A 17,817-nucleotide genomic window follows, 5' to 3' on the forward strand; every position below is an offset into this window, starting at 1 on the left:
TTGTGGAACCCTCAGGCTTGGGAACAAGACTGAGCCTTGATGGTGGAACCCTGTGGCCTGGCAACAGGACTGAGGTTTGGTGGTGGCATCCTGTGGCCTGGCAAGATGACTTAGGTTTGATTGTGGAACACTGTGGCCTGGGAACATGACTGAGGCTTGATGGTGGAACCGTGGCCTGGCAACAGGACTGAGGTTTGATATTGGAACCCTTTGGCCTGGGAATATGACTGAGGTTTAATTGTGGAACCCTGTGGCCTGGGAATATGAGTGAGGCTTGATTCTGGAACCCTGTGGCCTGGGAACATGACTGGGGTTTTATTTTTGAAACCTGTGTCCAGGGAACATGACTGAGGTTTGATTCTGGAACCCTGTGTCCTGCGAACATGACTGAGGTTTGATTCTGGAACCAAGTGCCCTGGGAATATGACTGAGGTTTGATTCTGAAAACCATTGGCCTGGGAACATGAGTAATGTTAGATTGTGGAATCCTGTGGCCTGGCAACATGAAATCGGTTTGGATTCTGGTACCCTGTTGCCTGGGAACATGAAATCGGTTGGATTCTGGAAACCTGTGGTCTGGGAATATGACTGAGGTTTGATGGTGGTACCCTATGTCCTGGCAACATGACTGAGGTTTGATTCTGGATCCCTGTGGCCTGGGAACATGACTGAGGCGTGATTCTGGAAACCTGTGGCCTGGGAACATGACATCTGTTTAGATTGTGGAATACTGTGCCCTGGGAATCTGACTGAGGCTTGGTTCTGGAACCCTGTGGACTGGGAACATGCCTGAGGTTTTATTCTGGAACCCTGTGGCCTGGGTACATGACATCGGTGGATTCTGGAACCCTATGGCCTGGGAACATGAGAACGGTTTGATTCTGGAAACCTGTGGCCTGGGAACATAACTGAGGATTGATTTTGGAACCCTGTGGCCTGGGAACATGAAATCGGTGGATTCTGGAACCCTGTGACCTGGGAACATGAGAACGGTTTGATTCTGGAACCCTGTGGACTGGGAACATGACTGAGGTTTTATTCTGGACACCTGTGTCCTTGGAACATGACTGAGGTTTGAATGTGGAACCATGTGTCCTGAGTATTTGACTGAGGTTTGATTCTGGATACCTGTGGCCTGTGAAAATGACTGAGGTTTCATTGTGGAAATATGTGGCCTGGGATCTTGAGTGAGGTTTGATGGTGGAACACTCTGGCCTGGCAAAATGACTGAGACTTGATTCTGGAACCCTGTGGCCTGCAAACTTGACTGAGGTTTGATGGCAGAAACCTGTGGACTGGCAACATGACTGAGGTTTGATTGTGGAACCCTGTGCCCTGGAAACATGACTGCGGCCTGGTACTGGAAACCCATGGCCAGGGAACTGGACTTTTGTTTGATTCTGGAACCCTGTGTCCTGGGAACATGATTGAGGTTTGATTCTGGAAACCATTGGTCTGCGAACATGACTGATGTTAGATTGTGGAATCCTGTGGCCCGGGAACATGACTGAGGTTTGATGGTTGAACCCTGTGTCCTGGCAACATGACAGAGGTTTGATTGTGGAACCCTCAGGCTTGGGAACATGACTGAGGCTTGATAGTGCAAGCCTGTGGCCTGGCAACAGGACTGAGGTTAGATGGTGGAATCCTGTGGCCTGGCAAGATGACTTAGGTTTGACTGTAGAACACTCTGGCCTGGGAACATGACTGAGGTTTCATTGTGGAAATATGTGTCCTGGGATCATGAGTGAGGTTTGATGGTGGAACACTCTGGCCTGGCAAAATGACGGAGGCTTGATTCTGGAACCCTGTGGCCTGGGAACTTGACTGAGGTTTGATGGAAGAAACCTGTGGACTGGCAACATGACTGACGTTTGATTGTGGAACCCTGTGCCCTGGAAACATGACTGTGGCCTGGTGCTGGAAACCCATGGCCTGGGAACTTGACATTGGTTTGATTCTGGAACCAAGTGCCCTGGGAACCTGATTGAGGTTTGATTCTGGAAACCATTGGTCTGGGAACATGACTGATGTTAGATTGTGGAATTCGGTGGCCTGGGAACATGACTGAGGTTTGATGGAGGAACCCTGTGGCCTGGGAACATGAGTGAGGTTTGATAGTGGTACCTTGTGGCCTGGCAACATGACTGCGGCTTGATTCTGGAACCCTGTGGCCTGGCAACAGGACTGCGGTTTGATGGTGGAATCCTGTGGCCTGGCAAGAAGACTTAGGTTTGATTCTGGAACACTATGGCCTGGGAACATGACTGAGGCTTGACGGTGGAACCGTGGCCTGGCAACAGGACTGAGGTTTGATTGTGGAACCCTTTGGTCTGGGAATATGACTGAGGTTTAATTGTGGAACCCTCTGGCCTGGGAATATGAGTGAGGCTTGATTTTGGAACCCTGTGTCCAGGGAACATGACTGAGGTTTGATTCTAGATCACTGTGTCCTGGGAACATGACTGAGGTTTGATTCTGGAACCAAGTGCCCTGGGAATATGACTGAGGTTTGATTCTGAAAACCATTGGCCTGGGAACATGACTGATGTTAGATTGTGGAATCCTGTGGCCTGGGAACATGACATCGGTTTGGATTCTGGTACCCTGTTGCCTGGGAACATGAAATCGGTTGGATTCTGGAAACCTGTGGTCTGGGAATATGACTGAGGTTTGATGGTGGTACCCTATGTCCTGGCAACACGACTGAGGCTTGATTCTGGAACCCTGTGGCCTGGGAACTTGACTGAGGTTTGATGGCAGAAACCTGTGGACTGGCAACATGACTGAGGTTTGATTGTGGAACCCTGGGCCCTGGAAACATGACTGAGGCCTGGTACTGTCAACCCATGGCCTGGGAACTTGACATTGGTTTGATTCTGGAATCCTGTGTCCTGGGAACATGATTGAGGTTTGATGGAGGAACCCTGTTGCCTGGGAACATGACTGAGGTTTGATGGTGGTACCCTGTGGCCTGGCAACATGACTGAGGCTTGATTCTGGAACCCTGTGGCCTGTGAACTTGAATGTGGTTTGATCGCAGAAACCTGTGGACTGGCAACATGACTGAGGTTTGATGGTGGAACCCTGTGCACTGGGCACATGACATTGGTTTGATTCAGGAACCCTCTTTCCTGGGAACATGACTGAGGTTTAATTGTTGAACCCTTTGGCCTGGCAACATGCCTGAGGATTGATTGTGGAACGCTCAGTCTTGGGAACATGACTGAGGCTTGATGATGGAACCCTGTGGCCTCGGAACAGGACTGAGGTTTGCTGGTGGAACCCTGTGGCCTGGGAACATGACTGAGGCTTGATTCTGGAACCCTGTGGCCTGGGAACTTGAATTTGGTTTGATCGCAGAAACCTGTGGACTGGCAACATGCCTGAGGTTTGAATGTGGAACCCTGTGGCCTCGGAACATGACTGAGGTTTGATTCTGGAACCATGTATCCTGGGAATATGAGTGAGGTTTGATTCTGGATACCTGTGGCATGGGAAAATGACTGAGGTTTCATTGTGGAAATATGTGGCCTGGGATCATGAGTGAGGTTTGATGGAGGAACCCTGTGGCCTGGGAACATGACTGAGGTTTAATGGTGGTACCCTGTGGCCTGGCAACATGATTCAGGCTTGATTCTGGAACCCTGTGGCCTGGGAACTTGAATGTGGTTTGATCGCTGAAACCTGTGGACTGGCAACATGACTGAGGCTTGATGGTGGAAGCCTGTGGCCTGGCAACAGGACTGAGGTTTGCTGGTGGAACCCTGTGGCCTGGGAACATGACATCAGTTTGGAATCTGGTACTCTGTTGCCTGGGAACATGAAATCGTTTTGATTCTGGAAACCTGTGGCCTGGGAATATGACTGAGGTTTGATGGTTGTACCCTATGGCCTGGCAACGTGACTGAGGTTTGATTCTGGATCCCTGTGGCCTGGGAACATGACTGAGGCGTGATTCTGGAAACCTGTGAACTGGGAACATGCCATCTGTTTAGATTGTGGAATACTGTACACTGGGAACCTGACTGAGGCTTGGTTCTGGAACCCTGTGGCCTGGGAACATGAGTGAGGTTTTATGCTGGAAGCCTGTAGCCTGGGAACATAACTGAGGATTGATTCTGGAACCCTGTGGCCTGGGAACATGACATCGGTTGGATTCTGGAATCCTGTGGCATAGGAACATGGCTGAGGTTTGATTGTGGAACCCTCAGGCTTGGGAACATGACTGAGGCTTGATAGAGGAAGCCTGTGGCCTGGCAACAGGACTGAGGTTTGATGGTGGAATCCTGTGGCCTGGCAAGATGACTTAGGTTTGATTGTGGAACACTCTGGCCTGGGAACATGACTGAGGTTTCATTGTGGAAATATGTGTCCTGGGATCATGAGTGAGGTTTGATGGTGGAACACTCTGGCCTGGCAAAATGACGGAGGCTTGATTCTGGAACCCTGTGGCCTGGGAACTTGACTGAGGTTTGATGGAAGAAACCTGTGGACTGGCAACATGACTGACGTTTGATTGTGGAACCCTGTGCCCTGGAAATATGACTGTGGCCTGGTGCTGGAAACCCATGGCCTAGGAACTTGACATTGGTTTCATTCTGGAACCAAGTGCCCTGGGAATATGACTGAGGTTTGACTCTGGAAATCTGTGGCCTGGGAACTTGTACTGAGGTTTGATGGCAGAAACCTGTGGACTGGAAACATGACTGAGGTTTGATTGTGGAACCCTGTGCCCTGGAAACATGACTGAGGCCTGGTACTGGAAACCCATGGCCTGGGAACTTGACATTGGTTTGATTCTGCAATCCTGTGTCCTGGGAACATGATTGAGGTTTGATGGAGGAACCTGTGGCCTGGGAACATGACTGAGGTTTAATGGTGGTACCCTTTGGCCTGGCAACATGACTGTGGCTTGATTCTGGAACCCTGTGGCCTGGGAACTTGAATGTGGTTTGATCGCAGAAACCTGTGGACTGGCAACATGACTGAGGTTTGATGGTGGAACCCTGTGCACTGGGCATATGACATTGGTTTGAATCTGGAACCCTGTTTCCTGGGAACATGACTGAGGCTTGATGATGGAACCCTGTGGCCTCGGAACAGGACTGAGGTTTGCTGGTGGAACCCTGTGGCCTGGGAACATGACTGAGGTTTGATTCTGGAACCCTGTGGCCTGGGAACTTGAATGTGGTTTGATCGCAGAAACCTGTGGACTGGCAACATGCCTGAGGTTTGAATGTGGAACCCTGTGGCCTAGGAACATGACTGAGGTTTGATTCTGGAACCAAGTGCCCTGGGAATATGACTGAGGTTTGATTCTGAAAACCATTGGCCTGGGAACATGAGTAATGTTAGATTGTGGAATCCTGTGGCCTGGCAACATGAAATCGGTTTCGATTCTGGTACCCTGTTGCCTGGGAACATGAAATCGGTTGGATTCTGGAAACCTGTGGTCTGGGAATATGACTGAGGTTTGATGGTGGTACCCTATGTCCTGGCAACATGACTGAGGTTTGATTCTGGATCCCTGTGGCCTGGGAACATGACTGAGGCGTGATTCTGGAAACCTGTGGCCTGGGAACATGACATCTGTTTAGATTGTGGAATACTGTGCCCTGGGAATCTGACTGAGGCTTGGTTCTGGAACCCTGTGGACTGGGAACATGCCTGAGGTTTTATTCTGGAACCCTGTGGCCTGGGTACATGACATCGGTGGATTCTGGAACCCTATGGCCTGGGAACATGAGAACGGTTTGATTCTGGAAACCTGTGGCCTGGGAACATAACTGAGGATTGATTTTGGAACCCTGTGGCCTGGGAACATGAAATCGGTGGATTCTGGAACCCTGTGACCTGGGAACATGAGAACGGTTTGATTCTGGAACCCTGTGGACTGGGAACATGACTGAGGTTTTATTCTGGACACCTGTGTCCTTGGAACATGACTGAGGTTTGAATGTGGAACCATGTGTCCTGAGTATTTGACTGAGGTTTGATTCTGGATACCTGTGGCCTGTGAAAATGACTGAGGTTTCATTGTGGAAATATGTGGCCTGGGATCTTGAGTGAGGTTTGATGGTGGAACACTCTGGCCTGGCAAAATGACTGAGACTTGATTCTGGAACCCTGTGGCCTGCAAACTTGACTGAGGTTTGATGGCAGAAACCTGTGGACTGGCAACATGACTGAGGTTTGATTGTGGAACCCTGTGCCCTGGAAACATGACTGCGGCCTGGTACTGGAAACCCATGGCCAGGGAACTGGACTTTTGTTTGATTCTGGAACCCTGTGTCCTGGGAACATGATTGAGGTTTGATTCTGGAAACCATTGGTCTGCGAACATGACTGATGTTAGATTGTGGAATCCTGTGGCCCGGGAACATGACTGAGGTTTGATGGTTGAACCCTGTGTCCTGGCAACATGACAGAGGTTTGATTGTGGAACCCTCAGGCTTGGGAACATGACTGAGGCTTGATAGTGCAAGCCTGTGGCCTGGCAACAGGACTGAGGTTAGATGGTGGAATCCTGTGGCCTGGCAAGATGACTTAGGTTTGACTGTAGAACACTCTGGCCTGGGAACATGACTGAGGTTTCATTGTGGAAATATGTGTCCTGGGATCATGAGTGAGGTTTGATGGTGGAACACTCTGGCCTGGCAAAATGACGGAGGCTTGATTCTGGAACCCTGTGGCCTGGGAACTTGACTGAGGTTTGATGGAAGAAACCTGTGGACTGGCAACATGACTGACGTTTGATTGTGGAACCCTGTGCCCTGGAAACATGACTGTGGCCTGGTGCTGGAAACCCATGGCCTGGGAACTTGACATTGGTTTGATTCTGGAACCAAGTGCCCTGGGAACCTGATTGAGGTTTGATTCTGGAAACCATTGGTCTGGGAACATGACTGATGTTAGATTGTGGAATTCGGTGGCCTGGGAACATGACTGAGGTTTGATGGAGGAACCCTGTGGCCTGGGAACATGAGTGAGGTTTGATGGTGGTACCTTGTGGCCTGGCAACATGACTGCGGCTTGATTCTGGAACCCTGTGGCCTGGCAACAGGACTGCGGTTTGATGGTGGAATCCTGTGGCCTGGCAAGAAGACTTAGGTTTGATTCTGGAACACTATGGCCTGGGAACATTACTGAGGCTTGACGGTGGAACCGTGGCCTAGCAACAGGACTGAGGTTTGATTGTGGAACCCTTTGGTCTGGGAATATGACTGAGGTTTAATTGTGGAACCCTCTGGCCTGGGAATATGAGTGAGGCTTGATTTTGGAACCCTGTGTCCAGGGAACATGACTGAGGTTTGATTCTGGAACCAAGTGCCCTGGGAATATGACTGAGGTTTGATTCTGGAAACCATTGGCCTGGGAACATGACTGATGTTAGATTGTGGAATCCTGTGGCCTGGGAACATGACATCGGTTTGGATTCTGGTACCCTGTTGCCTGGGAGCATGAAATCAGTTGGATTCTGGAAACCTGTGGTCTGGGAATATGACTGAGGTTTGATGGTGGTACTCTATGTCCTGGCAACACGACTGAGGCTTGATTCTGGAACCCTGTGGCCTGGGAACTTGACTGAGGTTTGATGGCAGAAACCTGTGGACTGGCAACATGACTGAGGTTTGATTGTGGAACCCTGGGCCCTGGAAACATGACTGAGGCCTGGTACTGTCAACCCATGGCCTGGGAACTGGACATTGGTTTGATTCTGAAATCCTGTGTCCTGGGAACATGATTGAGGTTTGATGGAGGAACCCTGTGGCCTGGGAACATGACTGAGGTTTGATGGTGGTACCCTGTGGCCTCGCAACATGACTGCGGCTTGATTCTGGAACCCTGTGGCCTGGGAACTTGAATGTGGTTTGATCGCAGAAACCTGTGGACTGGCAACATGACTGAGGTTTGATGGTGGAACCCTGTGCACTGGGGTCATGACTGAGGTTAGATTGTGGAGCGCTCAGGCTTGGGAACATGACTAAGGCTTGATGGTGGAACCCTGTGGCCTCGCAACAGGACTGAGGTTTGCTGGTGGAACCCTTTGGCCTGGGAACATGACATCTGTTTAGATTGCGGAATACTGTGCCCTGGGAAACTGACTGAGGCTTGGTTCTGGAACCCTGTGGACTGGGAACATGACTGAGGTTTTATTCTGGAAGCCTGTAGCCTGAGAACATAACTGAGGATTGATTCTGGAACCCTGTGGCCCGGAAACATGACATCGATTGGTTTCTGGAACCCTATGGCATGGGAACATGGCTGAAGTTTGATTGTGGAACCCTCAGGTTTGGGAACATGACTGAGGCTTGATGGTGGAACCGTGGCCTGGCAACAGGACTGAGGTTTGATATTGGAACCCTTTGGCCTGGGAATATGACTGAGGTTTAATTGTGGAACCCTGTGGCCTGGCAATATGAGTGAGGCTTGATTCTGGAACCCTGTGGCCTGGGAACATGACTGGGGTTTTATTTTTGAAACCTGTGTCCAGGGAACATGACTGAGGTTTGATTCTGGAACCCTGTGTCCTGCGAACATGACTGAGGTTTGATTCTGGAAACAAGTGCCCTGGGAATATGACTGAGGTTTGATTCTGAAAACCATTGGCCTGGGAACATGACTGATGTTAGATTGTGGAATCCTGTGGCCTGGGAACATGACATCGGTTTGGATTCTGGTACCCTGTTGCCTGGGAACATGAAATCGGTTGGATTGTGGAAACTTGTGGCCTGGGAATATGACTGAGGTTTGATGGTGGTACCCTATGTCCTGGCAACACGACTGAGGTTTGAATCTGGATCCCTGTGGTCTGGGAACATGACTGAGGCGTATTCTGGAATCCTGTGGCCTGGGAACATGACATCTGTTTAGATTGTGGAATACTGTGCCCTGGGAAACTGACTGAGGCTTGGTTATGGAACCCTGTGGACTGGGAACATGACTGAGGATTTATTCTGGAACCCTGTAGCCTGGGAACATAACGGAGGATTGATTCTGAAACCCTGTGGCCTGTGAACATGACATCGGTGGATTCTGGAACCCTGTGGCCTGGGAACATGAGAACGGTTTGATTCTGGAAGCCTGTTGCCTGGGAACATGTCTGAGGTTTGATGGTGGAAACCTGTGGCCTGGCAACATGACTGAGTTTTGTTTCTGGAACCCTGTTCCCTCGGAATATGACTGAGGTTTGGTTCTGGACACCTTTGTCCTGGGAACATGACTGAGGTTTGATTTTGGAACCCTGTGGCCTGCGAACATGACTTAGGTTTGAATCTGGAACCATGTGTCCTGGGAACTTGACTGAGGTTTGATGGCAGAAACCTGTGGCCTGGCTACAGGACTGCGGTTTGCTGGTGGAATCCTGTGGCCTGGCAAGATGACTTAGGTTTGATTGTGGAACACTCTGGCCTGGGAACATGACTTAGGCTTGATGGTAGAACCGTGGCCTGGCAACAGGACTGAGGTTTGATTGTGGAACCCTCTGCCCTGGAAATATGACTGAGGCCTGGTACTGGAAACCCATGGCCTGGGAACTTGTCATTGGTTTGATTCTGGAACCCTGTGTCCTGGGAACATGATTGAGGTTTGATGGAGGAACCCTGTAGCCTGGGAACATGACTGAGGTTTGAGGGTGGTACCCTGTGGCCTGGCAACATGACTGAGGCTTGATTCTGGAACCATGTGTTTGGGAACTTGACATTGGTTTGATTCTGGAACCCTGTTTCCTGGGAACATGACTGAGGTTTGATGGTTGAACCCTGTGGCCTGGCAAAATGAAAGAGGTTTGATTGTGGAACCCTCAGGCTTGGGAACAAGACTGAGCCTTGATGGTGGAACCCTGTGGCCTGGCAACAGGACTGAGGTTTGGTGGTGGCATCCTGTGGCCTGGCAAGATGACTTAGGTTTGATTGTGGAACACTGTGGCCTGGGAACATGACTGAGGCTTGATGGTGGAACCGTGGCCTGGCAACAGGACTGAGGTTTGATATTGGAACCCTTTGGCCTGGGAATATGACTGAGGTTTAATTGTGGAACCCTGTGGCCTGGGAATATGAGTGAGGCTTGATTCTGGAACCCTGTGGCCTGGGAACATGACTGGGGTTTTATTTTTGAAACCTGTGTCCAGGGAACATGACTGAGGTTTTATTCTGGAACCCTGTGTCCTGCGAACATGACTGAGGTTTGATTCTGGAACCAAGTGCCCTGGGAATATGACTGAGGTTTGATTCTGAAAACCATTGGCCTGGGAACATGAGTAATGTTAGATTGTGGAATCCTGTGGCCTGGCAACATGAAATCGGTTTGGATTCTGGTACCCTGTTGCCTGGGAACATGAAATCGGTTGGATTCTGGAAACCTGTGGTCTGGGAATATGACTGAGGTTTGATGGTGGTACCCTATGTCCTGGCAACATGACTGAGGTTTGATTCTGGATCCCTGTGGCCTGGGAACATGACTGAGGCGTGATTCTGGAAACCTGTGGCCTGGGAACATGACATCTGTTTAGATTGTGGAATACTGTGCCCTGGGAATCTGACTGAGGCTTGGTTCTGGAACCCTGTGGACTGGGAACATGCCTGAGGTTTTATTCTGGAACCCTGTGGCCTGGGTACATGACATCGGTGGATTCTGGAACCCTATGGCCTGGGAACATGAGAACGGTTTGATTCTGGAAACCTGTGGCCTGGGAACATAACTGAGGATTGATTTTGGAACCCTGTGGCCTGGGAACATGAAATCGGTGGATTCTGGAACCCTGTGACCTGGGAACATGAGAACGGTTTGATTCTGGAACCCTGTGGACTGGGAACATGACTGAGGTTTTATTCTGGACACCTGTGTCCTTGGAACATGACTGAGGTTTGAATGTGGAACCATGTGTCCTGAGTATTTGACTGAGGTTTGATTCTGGATACCTGTGGCCTGTGAAAATGACTGAGGTTTCATTGTGGAAATATGTGGCCTGGGATCTTGAGTGAGGTTTGATGGTGGAACACTCTGGCCTGGCAAAATGACTGAGACTTGATTCTGGAACCCTGTGGCCTGCAAACTTGACTGAGGTTTGATGGCAGAAACCTGTGGACTGGCAACATGACTGAGGTTTGATTGTGGAACCCTGTGCCCTGGAAACATGACTGCGGCCTGGTACTGGAAACCCATGGCCAGGGAACTGGACTTTTGTTTGATTCTGGAACCCTGTGTCCTGGGAACATGATTGAGGTTTGATTCTGGAAACCATTGGTCTGCGAACATGACTGATGTTAGATTGTGGAATCCTGTGGCCCGGGAACATGACTGAGGTTTGATGGTTGAACCCTGTGTCCTGGCAACATGACAGAGGTTTGATTGTGGAACCCTCAGGCTTGGGAACATGACTGAGGCTTGATAGTGCAAGCCTGTGGCCTGGCAACAGGACTGAGGTTAGATGGTGGAATCCTGTGGCCTGGCAAGATGACTTAGGTTTGACTGTAGAACACTCTGGCCTGGGAACATGACTGAGGTTTCATTGTGGAAATATGTGTCCTGGGATCATGAGTGAGGTTTGATGGTGGAACACTCTGGCCTGGCAAAATGACGGAGGCTTGATTCTGGAACCCTGTGGCCTGGGAACTTGACTGAGGTTTGATGGAAGAAACCTGTGGACTGGCAACATGACTGACGTTTGATTGTGGAACCCTGTGCCCTGGAAACATGACTGTGGCCTGGTGCTGGAAACCCATGGCCTGGGAACTTGACATTGGTTTGATTCTGGAACCAAGTGCCCTGGGAACCTGATTGAGGTTTGATTCTGGAAACCATTGGTCTGGGAACATGACTGATGTTAGATTGTGGAATTCGGTGGCCTGGGAACATGACTGAGGTTTGATGGAGGAACCCTGTGGCCTGGGAATATGAGTGAGGTTTGATGGTGGTACCTTGTGGCCTGGCAACATGACTGCGGCTTGATTCTGGAACCCTGTGGCCTGGCAACAGGACTGCGGTTTGATGGTGGAATCCTGTGGCCTGGCAAGAAGACTTAGGTTTGATTCTGGAACACTATGGCCTGGGAACATGACTGAGGCTTGACGGTGGAACCGTGGCCTGGCAACAGGACTGAGGTTTGATTGTGGAACCCTTTGGTCTGGGAATATGACTGAGGTTTAATTGTGGAACCCTCTGGCCTGGGAATATGAGTGAGGCTTGATTTTGGAACCCTGTGTCCAGGGAACATGACTGAGGTTTGATTCTAGATCACTGTGTCCTGGGAACATGACTGAGGTTTGATTCTGGAACCAAGTGCCCTGGGAATATGACTGAGGTTTGATTCTGAAAACCATTGGCCTGGGAACATGACTGATGTTAGATTGTGGAATCCTGTGGCCTGGGAACATGACATCGGTTTGGATTCTGGTACCCTGTTGCCTGGGAACATGAAATCGGTTGGATTCTGGAAACCTGTGGTCTGGGAATATGACTGAGGTTTGATGGTGGTACCCTATGTCCTGGCAACACGACTGAGGCTTGATTCTGGAACCCTGTGGCCTGGGAACTTGACTGAGGTTTGATGGCAGAAACCTGTGGACTGGCAACATGACTGAGGTTTGATTGTGGAACCCTGGGCCCTGGAAACATGACTGAGGCCTGGTACTGTCAACCCATGGCCTGGGAACTTGACATTGGTTTGATTCTGGAATCCTGTGTCCTGGGAACATGATTGAGGTTTGATGGAGGAACCCTGTTGCCTGGGAACATGACTGAGGTTTGATGGTGGTACCCTGTGGCCTGGCAACATGACTGAGGCTTGATTCTGGAACCCTGTGGCCTGTGAACTTGAATGTGGTTTGATCGCAGAAACCTGTGGACTGGCAACATGACTGAGGTTTGATGGTGGAACCCTGTGCACTGGGCACATGACATTGGTTTGATTCAGGAACCCTCTTTCCTGGGAACATGACTGAGGTTTAATTGTTGAACCCTTTGGCCTGGCAACATGCCTGAGGATTGATTGTGGAACGCTCAGTCTTGGGAACATGACTGAGGCTTGATGATGGAACCCTGTGGCCTCGGAACAGGACTGAGGTTTGCTGGTGGAACCCTGTGGCCTGGGAACATGACTGAGGCTTGATTCTGGAACCCTGTGGCCTGGGAACTTGAATTTGGTTTGATCGCAGAAACCTGTGGACTGGCAACATGCCTGAGGTTTGAATGTGGAACCCTGTGGCCTCGGAACATGACTGAGGTTTGATTCTGGAACCATGTATCCTGGGAATATGAGTGAGGTTTGATTCTGGATACCTGTGGCATGGGAAAATGACTGAGGTTTCATTGTGGAAATATGTGGCCTGGGATCATGAGTGAGGTTTGATGGAGGAACCCTGTGGCCTGGGAACATGACTGAGGTTTAATGGTGGTACCCTGTGGCCTGGCAACATGATTCAGGCTTGATTCTGGAACCCTGTGGCCTGGGAACTTGAATGTGGTTTGATCGCTGAAACCTGTGGACTGGCAACATGACTGAGGCTTGATGGTGGAAGCCTGTGGCCTGGCAACAGGACTGAGGTTTGCTGGTGGAACCCTGTGGCCTGGGAACATGACATCAGTTTGGAATCTGGTACTCTGTTGCCTGGGAACATGAAATCGTTTTGATTCTGGAAACCTGTGGCCTGGGAATATGACTGAGGTTTGATGGTTGTACCCTATGGCCTGGCAACGTGACTGAGGTTTGATTCTGGATCCCTGTGGCCTGGGAACATGACTGAGGCGTGATTCTGGAAACCTGTGAACTGGGAACATGCCATCTGTTTAGATTGTGGAATACTGTACACTGGGAACCTGACTGAGGCTTGGTTCTGGAACCCTGTGGCCTGGGAACATGAGTGAGGTTTTATGCTGGAAGCCTGTAGCCTGGGAACATAACTGAGGATTGATTCTGGAACCCTGTGGCCTGGGAACATGACATCGGTTGGATTCTGGAATCCTGTGGCATAGGAACATGGCTGAGGTTTGATTGTGGAACCCTCAGGCTTGGGAACATGACTGAGGCTTGATAGAGGAAGCCTGTGGCCTGGCAACAGGACTGAGGTTTGATGGTGGAATCCTGTGGCCTGGCAAGATGACTTAGGTTTGATTGTGGAACACTCTGGCCTGGGAACATGACTGAGGTTTCATTGTGGAAATATGTGTCCTGGGATCATGAGTGAGGTTTGATGGTGGAACACTCTGGCCTGGCAAAATGACTGAGGCTTGATTCTGGAACCCTGTGGCCTGGGAACTTGACTGAGGTTTGATGGAAGAAACCTGTGGACTGGCAACATGACTGACGTTTGATTGTGGAACCCTGTGCCCTGGAAATATGACTGTGGCCTGGTGCTGGAAACCCATGGCCTAGGAACTTGACATTGGTTTGATTCTGGAACCAAGTGCCCTGGGAATATGACTGAGGTTTGACTCTGGAAATCTGTGGCCTGGGAACTTGTACTGAGGTTTGATGGCAGAAACCTGTGGACTGGAAACATGACTGAGGTTTGATTGTGGAACCCTGTGCCCTGGAAACATGACTGAGGCCTGGTACTGGAAACCCATGGCCTGGGAACTTGACATTGGTTTGATTCTGCAATCCTGTGTCCTGGGAACATGATTGAGGTTTGATGGAGGAACCCTGTGGCCTGGGAACATGACTGAGGTTTAATGGTGGTACCCTTTGGCCTGGCAACATGACTGTGGCTTGATTCTGGAACCCTGTGGCCTGGGAACTTGAATGTGGTTTGATCGCAGAAACCTGTGGACTGGCAACATGACTGAGGTTTGATGGTGGAACCCTGTGCACTGGGCATATGACATTCGTTTGAATCTGGAACCCTGTTTCCTGGGAACATGACTGAGGCTTGATGATGGAACCCTGTGGCCTCGGAACAGGACTGAGGTTTGCTGGTGGAACCCTGTGGCCTGGGAACATGACTGAGGTTTGATTCTGGAACCCTGTGGCCTGGGAACTTGAATGTGGTTTGATCGCAGAAACCTGTGGACTGGCAACATGCCTGAGGTTTGAATGTGGAACCCTGTGGCCTAGGAACATGACTGAGGTTTGATTCTGGAACCATGTGTCCTGGGAATATGAGTGAGGTTTGATTCTGGATACCTGTGGCATGGGAAAATGACTGAGGTTTCATTGTGGAAATATGTGGCCTGGGATCATGAGTGAGGTTTGATGGAGGAACCCTGTGGCCTGGGAACATGACTGAGGTTTGATGGTGGTACCCTGTGGCCTGGCAACATGACTGAGGCTTGATTCTGGAACCCTGTGGCCTGGGAACTTGAATGTGGTTTGATCGCTGAAACCTGTGGACTGGCAACATGACTGAGGTTTGATGGTGGAACCCTGTGCACTGGGAACATGACTGAGGCCTGATACTGGAACCCAGTGGCCTGGGAACATGACATTGGTTTGATTCTGGAACCCTGTTTCCTGGGAATATGACTGAGGTTTGATGGTTGAACCCTGTGGCCGGGCAACATGACTGAGGTTTAATTCTGGACACCTTTGTCCTGGGAACATGACTGAGGATTGATTTTGGAACCATGTGTCCTGGGAATATGACTGAGGTTTGATTCTGGAAATCTGTGGCCTGGGAACTTGACTGAGGTTTGATGGCAGAAACTTTGGACTGGTAACATGAATGAGGTTTGATTGTGGAACCCTGTGCCCTGGAAACATGACTGAGGCCTGGTACTGGAAACTCATGGCCTGGGAACTTGACATTGGTTTGATTCTGGAATCCTGTGTCCTGGGAATATAATTGAGGTTTGATGGAGGAACCCTATGGCCTGGGAACATGACTGATGTTTGATGGTGAAACTCTGTGGCCTGGCAACATGACTGAGGCTTGATTCTGGAACCCTGTGGCCTGGGAACTTGAATGTGGTTTGATCGCAGAAACCTGTGGACTGGCAACATGACTGAGGTTTGATGGTGGAAGCCTGTGCACTGGGAACATGACATTGGTTTGATTCTGGAACCCTGTTTCCTGGGAACATGACTGAGGTTTGATGGTTGAACCCTGTGGCCTGGCAACAGGACTGAGGTTTGCTGGTGGAACCCTGTGGCCTGGGAACATGACATCAGTTTGGAATCTGGTACTCTGTTGCATGGGAACATGAAATCGGTTTGATTCTGGAAACCTGTGGCCTGGGAATATGACTGAGGTTTGATGGTTGTACCCTATGGCCTGGCAACGTGACTGAGGTTTGATTCTGGATCCCTGTGGCCTGGGAACATGACTGAGGCGTGATTCTGGAAAACTGTGACCTGGGAACATGACATCTGTTTAGATTGTGGAATACTGTGCCCTGGGAACCTGACTGAGGCTTGGTTCTGGAACCCTGTGGACTGGGAACATGAGTGAGGTTTTATGCTGGAAGCCTGTAGACTGGGAACATAACTGAGATTTGATTCTGGAACCCTGTGGCCTGGGAACATGACATCGGTTGGATTCTGGAACCCTGTGGCATGGGAACATGGTTGAGGTTTGATTGTGGAACCCTCAGGCATGGGAACATGACTTAGGCTTGATAGTGGAAGCCTGTGGCCTGGCAACAGGACTGAGGTTTGATGGTGGAATCCTGTGGCCTGGCAAGATGACTTAGGTTTGATTGTGGAACACTCTGGCCTGGGAACATGACTGAGGTTTCATTGTGGAAATATGTGTCCTGGGATCATGAGTGAGGTTTGATGGTGGAACACTCTGGCCTGGCAAAATGACTGAGGCTTGATTCCGGAACCCTGTGGCCTGGGAACTTGACTGAGGTTTGATGGAAGAAACCTGTGGACTGGCAACATGACTGACATTTGATTGTGGAACCCTGTGCCCTGGAAACATGACTGTGGCCTGGTGCTGGAAACCCATGGCCTGGGAACTTGACATTGGTTTGATTCTGGAACCAAGTGCCCTGGGAACATGATTGAGGTTTGATTCTGGAAACCATTGGTCTGGGAACATGACTGATGTTAGATTGTGGAATTCGGTGGCCTGGGAACATGACTGAGGTTTGATGGAGGAACCCTGTGGCCTGGGAACATGACTGCGGCTTGATTGTGGAAACCTGTGGCCTGGCAACAGGACTGCGGTTTGACGGTGGAATCCTGTGGCCTGGCAAGATGACTTAGGTTTGATTGTGGAACACTCTGGCCTGGGACCATGACTGAGGCTTGATGGTGGAACCGTGGCCTGGCAACAGGACTGAGGTTTGATTGTGGAACACTTTGGCCTGGGAATATGACTGAGGTTAAATTGTGGAAACCTGTGGCCTGGGAATATGAGTGAGGCTTCATTCTGGAAACCTTTGTCCTGGCAACATGACTGAGGTTTGATATTGGAACCCTGTGGCCTGCGAACATGACTGAGGTTTGATTCTGGAAACATGTGCCCTGGGAATATGACTGAGGTTTGATTCTGGAAATCTGTGGCCTGGGAACGTGACTGAGGTTTGATGGCAGAAACCTGTGGACTGGCAACATGACTGAGGTTTGATGGTGGAACCCTGTGGCCTGGGAACATGACTGAGGTTTGATGGTGGTACCCTGTGGCCTCGCAATATGACTGAGGCTTGATTCTGGAACCCTGTGGCCTGGGAACTTGAATGTGGTTTGATCGCAGAAAACTGTGGACTGGCAACATGACTGAGGTTTGATGGTGGAAGCCTGTGGCCTGGGAAAATGACATCAGTTTGGAATCTGGTACTCTGTTGCCTGGGAACATGAAATAGGTTTGATTCTGGAAACCTGTGGCGTGGGAATATGACTGAGGTTTTATTCTGGAACCCTGTGTCGTAGGA

General features: G+C 50.2%; 3 long non-coding RNA genes across 3 annotated transcripts; 2 read left to right on the forward strand and 1 right to left on the reverse strand.

Annotated features, from left to right (window-relative positions):
• Positions 1-2,313: 2,313 nt before the first annotated feature.
• LOC309622235 lies at positions 2,314-8,550 on the forward strand. The gene is made up of 3 exons (XR_014240617.1): positions 2,314-3,351; positions 3,913-4,353; positions 8,314-8,550. It is a non-coding gene; the product is annotated as an uncharacterized lncRNA (long non-coding RNA).
• A 1,137-nt stretch (positions 8,551-9,687) lies between these two features.
• On the forward strand, positions 9,688-14,322 carry LOC309622234. The gene is made up of 3 exons (XR_014240616.1): positions 9,688-10,826; positions 12,786-13,145; positions 13,707-14,322. It is a non-coding gene; the product is annotated as an uncharacterized lncRNA (long non-coding RNA).
• Positions 13,702-17,541, reverse strand: LOC309622236. The gene is made up of 3 exons (XR_014240618.1): positions 17,344-17,541; positions 15,125-15,543; positions 13,702-13,722 (listed from the first exon to the last, which is right to left on the reverse strand). It is a non-coding gene; the product is annotated as an uncharacterized lncRNA (long non-coding RNA).
• Positions 17,542-17,817: the final 276 nt, after the last annotated feature.

Source organism: Balaenoptera borealis, assembly GCF_965194805.1.
Source record: "Balaenoptera borealis genome assembly, contig: HAP1_SCAFFOLD_1868, whole genome shotgun sequence".
Lineage (NCBI taxonomy): Eukaryota > Metazoa > Chordata > Mammalia > Artiodactyla > Balaenopteridae > Balaenoptera > Balaenoptera borealis.